The sequence below is a fragment of the Fukomys damarensis genome, unplaced genomic scaffold (genome assembly GCF_012274545.1).
Source record: "Fukomys damarensis isolate Sample0158 unplaced genomic scaffold, DMR_v1.0_HiC HiC_scaffold_14, whole genome shotgun sequence".
In the NCBI taxonomy this organism is placed as follows: Eukaryota; Metazoa; Chordata; class Mammalia; order Rodentia; family Bathyergidae; genus Fukomys; species Fukomys damarensis.
In genome coordinates, this window is record NW_022900926.1 from 37,040,780 (window position 1) to 37,047,680 (window position 6,901).

Sequence of the window (6,901 nt, forward strand, 5' to 3'; positions counted from 1 at the left end):
TGGGTGGCTTAGAAAGAACAGAAATTTTTTTTTCATTTGGGTAATTACAAGGCAGCAAACCTCATCCATCACAGGACACTAATGTGATTGGAGGCTCCACTTCGTGGTCTTTACCTTCCCAAAGCCCCATCTCCTCATACGACCTTCTTGAGATTGTGATTTCAACATGTGAATTGGGAAAGGGGGAGGCAAATGTTCAGCCCATCTCAGGATACAACTCTGACTACTGGCTTAGGTCATGAGTGCTGTAGGACTCAGTGCTGAATGGGAACAGGTTTTGTGAACTGCGGAGTCTAATGTGTAGGTTGACTATGTAGTTGGGGTCTGCATGTCAGGTGTGCTCAGTTTTCTCTTTATTAAACAGGAATCCTGTCCACCCACCCTGGGAATGCAGAAGAGGAAAATCAAGGTCTCCTCCCCTGAGGGGAATCATGGCCTAGTAGAGAGGACAGATAGAAAACAAAAACAAAAAGCCCCATAATCTTCCCACTCTTTTTTATAGATGGTGAAATTCTCATGATCAAATGCTGTTTCTCCCACTGCGGCTATCCCTGGCTCCTCCTATTTCTCTCTGATTCTTGACTGTCATACTGTGCTGCCATGGTATTTCTACCTCAGAGCCAGTTGATCATGGACTGAACCCATTGGAAGCATTAGCCAGAATTAACCTGTCCTCCTTTAAATTGTCTATGTTTTTGGCATTTTGTCGCAGTGGCAGGAAAATGACTAATTCAGAAAATTGATACCAGGAGTGAAGCTGTTGCTATGACTGTTGCTATGACTGTAGGAACTGGTTTGTGGAGCATTTTGGAAAGCTTTGGTGATGGAGGCTAGAGAAGCCCTAGAATGTTATCAACAGAATCTGATGGGTGATTCTGGTCAGAGTTTAGAAGACCAAAATAAAATAGGAGTGTAGAGAGTAAAAGCTAGGCTCAGGAGATTTCAGATGGGAAGAACTGTATTAGAAACTGGATTAGAAGCCATGCATGTTTTATTCTGGGAAAGAATTTGTTTACATATTGTCCCTACCCTAAGATTTTGTGTGAAGCTGAATTTAAAGGTGGTGGACTAATTTATCTGGTGGAGGAAATTTCAAGGTGGGCCAAATTTCAGGCTGTGGCATGGATACTGCTAGCTAGCTGGACCTACAGTGAAAATCAGGAGTGAAAAGCGGATGTGAAAGTTCACAGTTTCATCAGAAAAGGAGCACCTACAAAGTTGGGGCAAAGGAGAGCATGATTATTGAAAAAATTTAGTTTTTAAAAAAAGCCAAGTACTTTGCATCAAAAAAATAGGAAATATAATTTGAAGACATCTCAGGAATCAATAGAACCCCACCCACCACTGCTTAAAGATGTAAAAGTGTAAATCTTTCATTTGAGAAGAGAGACCCTCAGCCCCTTGCTCCTTCAGAGTCATCTAAGGTGTTGGTTCCCTAGGATTTACTTCACCATGCCTAGCCATCCAAGCACTCGGAGGCCACTGTGGACATTATACAAGGGGAACTGGCAACTTACTTCTTGAACTAGCCACAGACCTTGAGGTCATCCGTATGGTACTGGTATTATGGACACACAGAATGCAAAAATTATGGGGTCATGGATGCTTCCACCCAGATTTTAGAAGAAGACCTGGGAAGTCAGGCAGTGTGACTCAGAGAAGGCAGTGTATAAAACTCTGAGAGTAAAGCTGAAAATACAATAGAGACTCCAGGAAGCTGGAGATGCCACAAATGTGGAATGTGTTCTGAGGAAAGCCAGAAGCAGTGAGCAAAGCCCAAGAGAAAGGCCATAGGGGTATAAGCCAGTATGCCATAGGGATGTGGCTGTCCAAATCCTTTAATGCTTACATCTTGCAACAACTTGCCCCAGGTGCTGGACATGGAACTATAGAATTTAATGTTTGCCCTGCTGGATTTTGATCTTGTTTTGGGCCAGTTATTTTCTATTGCCTTGTTCCTTCGCGTTGAAATGGGAATGTTTATCCTATGTCATTCTGTGTTGGAAGTGTTTAACTTTCTTTTTTATTTTTACAGGGACTCACAGCTAAGAGTTTTCCTTGAGTCTCAGTGTAAACTTTGGACTTGGACTTTTCAGCAATACTGAAACTGTAAAGCCTTTGGTAACTCTTAGAGATGGACTAAATTCATTTTGCACAGAGTTGTGCATGAGCATTTTGGGGTCTGTGGGAGGAATGTTATTGTTTAGATCTAAAATATTCCTAAAAAATCTTATGTTTGGAAGGTGACTGGATCGTGGGAAGCTATATTTATCAGTGAATTCATCCATTGATGAGTTTAGTAACTGAATGTGCTCTTAGGAGGTAGGACTTGGTAGAAGGAGGGTCACTGGGTGTGATCAAGAAGGATGTATTCTCATCCTAGGCTTTTCTTCTTTCTGTTTTCTGGTTGCCATGCAGTGATAAGTTTTTCTTAGCCATGCCAATCACAAGAGAGAATGAGTGGAGGATCAGCGTCAGGAACCAATGTGAAGCCAAGTGCGACATGCTTGGGCAGCTATTGTGTAGGACCTCACAAAACCCAGTTTGACTGTAAAGGGAGTGTCAAATAGATCTCCCTAGGGAATCAGGGCACTGCATACAATTGCACAGGCTGTGCACAGGGCAGGCGTGATGCTCCTGACATTTCAGCCCCTTGACTTGTGCTGTGTTCTACTTGTATAATGATCTACTGTCTTAGTTACTTTATCATCACTGAGACAATATCCAACACCCACAAATTAAAGGAGTACAGGTTTATTTTGGCTCATATTCTGTAGAGGTTTCAGTCCACTGGCCCCATAGGGAAGCATGGCAAAGGGGCATGGCAGAAGAGAAACAGCTTGTGGCACAGCAGAGGGAAGCAGAGAGAGATCAAGGGAGGAAGGAAGGAGATGCACCCTTCCAGACCATGCCCTCAATGACCCGCATCCTCCAAACAAGTTTCATCTTCCACATCATATTTAGCTATAAACTCATCAATGGACCTCTGATAAGTATCACATACACAAACCAGTCATCTCCCAAAAGCCCTACCTATGAACCCATGAGGCTTTGAGGGAGGGGAGCGACCCAAATATAAATTGTATCACCCATAGTGGTTTTGGATGAAGATAAGGAAGTCTGAAAAAGAAGCAAAGACTTCAGGAATGAGTAATTATGCACTAACAATGTTAGGACAAATTAATGTTTATATAGTTAACTGTGACATAGTAAAAAAACCCCACATTTTACCAGATATATTTGACCTCTGCAATAACTCTGAGATTGATAGAAGTCAAAACTCTCCACACACACTCCATATACAGCTAACATTCTCTTTCCCAAGGTGGCAGCAAGTTTGTGACACCATCGATGCTCCTCCAATGCTGAAGGACTCCTGCTTTCCCACTTTCTCCAGATGTGCCCCATGCATTGCTCCCTAACTTTCTGATTTATAGACCAGCTTTTCGAAGGATTTTGGCTCCTTCTTTCCTGGCCTCTGAGTGCCTGGATGTCTGGGTTTATATCATTACTTGGCTTTCATTCAGCTTACAGTGAAGTGAGAGGGACCCTGTCTGCCAACCCTGAAGCTAGGAAATTCACTGATCCCTGCTATAGACTGGATCCTGAATAGCTCTCAAAGGCTTGTGTGTTGTAAGTTTGGTCTCTAGCATGACACTATGGGTAATGGTAGACACTTTAGGAGATGAGACCTAGTGGGAAGCCAGCCTTTAGGTCACTGGAAGAGTGCCCTGGAAAAGGGATTGCAGTACCCTGGCCCCTTATTTTCTCTTTTTTTCACTTCCTGGCTGCCATGAGGTAAGCAGTTTTTCTCTGCCATGCCTTCTACCATGATGCTCTGCCTTACCACAAGACCCCAAAGCAACAGGGCTGAGTGACCATGGACTGAAACCTCTACAACTGTGAGCAAAAATACTTTGTCTTTGTAAGTTGACCACCCTAGGTGTTTGTTAAAGTAACGGGAAGCTGACTAATACTCTCACTCTGCAGATGCAGTATTTATATAGTTCTGCTTGCTGTTGTTGATTGTAACACAAATACATTTATTTTCTATGCAGAAGGTGGAAGCTCAGAGAAAGTCACCCCTACCCCCAGATCACAAGACAGTGACGTAATGGAGTCAGGGCTCAGAATGTCAGTCTCCAGAGGGTGCTTTCACAGCTAGATTTATTCATATCTGGTGAATAATTTTCCTGCTGAGTCATCTACTGAAATGGTTCTCCCAACTTCTTCATTCTTTACTTTGTGGATGTCCTGTTCACTATGTTCACCCTCTCTGGCTCAATTGAATCTAGTTATATTTTTTTAAATCTTCATGAAAAAATTCACTCAAGTTTATCCAGTAGTGTACATTTCTATCTTCTTAAAGAAGGATTTCTTCTTAAAGAAGGATTATCTTCTTAAACATGGATTTCAGGACCACTCTTATGCTTGAGTCCCTTGAAGCAGCTTGTTTAGGGTCCTCCTCCCTAAACCACAACTGCCTCCTAACTTCTCAGACAGTTTAGCTCAGATGGTAACTGCTAAACTACAATCAAGAGTACAACCCAAAACAAATCTATAATTTAACCAGTAACTAATTTCTTGATTTTTGAAAATAATTTTTGGGCAGATGGTTCATTAAAATATAGTAGAAAACATCAAAAATGTTGCAGACATTAAAGGAAATACATGGATAATGCTTACATTTCATGTTTTGAAAGACTGTTATTCCAAATAGGGGCAAAGGTAAACGTTTTTGTTCCTAAGCAGAAAGGACAAGGAAGATTTCATAAATATGTTTATGCTACTGAACATGTTGATTTATCCATTTCAAATCTTAGTACATGAGCTATTAAAAAGTGATTATTGTTAACCTTTACACCTAGTTTAGGATATTAATTACAGTCATTAAATTTTGTGTAGACATAATGGTTTAGTCTATTCCTTTGAAATTTATTCCTTTTTTGTGCTTAAAAATTTATCCCTTAGCCAAGTCACATATTCACTTATATTTTCATATTTTATACTAAAGATTTTAATGATGTAAAATGAATTTTTTCTAATTTAGAAATGAGACTTTACAATAATTTTCCCAAAACTGACAATTGGGAAATGGAAATGTTCACCTATGGGGAAGTATTTCATAAATTAAGATGTATCTACACAATAGAATATAATATAGAAATCTAAAGTAATTTTGAGGATTATAAAAGTTTTGGAAAACATTTTTAAAGACTACTGTTTAAAGGATGAAACATCTCTTAAAGTGGAAGGATACATTTTTTAAGATTCTGTATCTACTAAGATTTCCTCTTCTCTGGTTTCTGCTGCTTCTGCTCCTCCACCCCACCAGCCAAGATCTCCTAGCTGTCCCACACTTGCCAAGTGTAGCCCTTTCAGGTCTTGGCTGCCCCTGCTTGGACTGCTATGTACCATGTATTCGGCTCAAGCAAAGTTCACTTTTCAGCTCTGAGACTTTGCTTATCTTTTCTTCCTTGTGAGAATTCCTCATGAAGAATTTTAGCTTGAGCTAAAATTTCATCACCAAGCCAAGCTGTCACCAAGCCAAGCTGCTGTAAGTCATGGTGATTTTTTTTTTTAATCATTGATCTCTTCTTACTAAAATGGGACCTGGACAGAAATTTTTGTCTGTTTTGCTTAGATTTTTATACTCAGATCATATGTACAGAAACCTAGGTATATAAATGATCTGTGACATGAAGGACCCTCAAAAGTTAAAAATGAAGCAATGGGCCAAAGGGTTTATTTCAGCTACATCATCATGCTAGTACTTCAAAAAGGCCAATAGTTACGAAAAACATTGGGTAGAGGGGCAGGGATGACTAATGGGACTACCTTTGTGATGATAGTTTTTGGGTGCAGTCTGAGAAAAACCAGCATGGAACTTCTTCTGTGTAAGAGGGTAAGTTGCTGGGGTAAGTCTTAATATTTGAATAGTGGGAAAAGCCATCAAATCTCTCTATCCTCACTCTGGTTTAAGATGGAGTGGGCTCTGGCCTCGGGAGTTAGAGTTTCCTCTTGATCTGATACTATTTAGTGAAAGTTCATATAATTCATGTGTCCTAGGTTTGGGGACATTGGGTTGATACAAAAGAGGGGAGATGAGGGTGCACACATTAAGTCCTCCTGCTTATGTGACTCACTTGGTCACAGTGGAAGTAGTGCTGGGCAGACTCAAACTGACCATCTCTGTCCCTCTGTGTTTCTCATCCCAACCATTTCCCTCATATTTGGTCTACCAGATAATCAGTGACACATGATCTAGAGATCAAAATAATATATGCCTATGTATATATACGTCACTTTTCTGACTCATAGATTTTCAAAGTTCGTTTAGAAAATATTTAAGAGTGAGAAGATTTATATTGCTTATGCAGAGAGACTTGCAGAAGCTCCAATCAGAAAATATCTATTTTTTACTGAAGAAAAACATCTCAGCTGTTAGAAGTGCCATCTCAACGACTGCAGTAATTAGCTGTGGAAAAGATAAAACATTCTCAAAATATGAGATAAAGGCTGTTTTTAAAGAAAATCAAACCAGATTGTTTTTTTAAAAGCTGGATTAAATAAACACATCAGAGGGCTATTCATTTTGTTTTAAATAGCTGAGAATTCAATATTTTTATATTAAAGGAATCCAGGTCTATGAAATACACAATGAAGTTCAGCCATTGGCAGAAAGTGAGAATGTTCCTTCTTCAACATTCACCACTCCAAGTAGGTCAGCTTACTGGAGCAGGCCAGTGGAGAGGCAAGATATTCATTCGAATAAACACATCATTTTTCTACATTGTGGATACTACATGCTGGGGATCAAATAGCTGGAAAGAGCTGAAAAAAGTAATTTTCCTTCATTATCAATGGTATTCAAGCTTGTCCAGTTCCACAAGCAATTTTG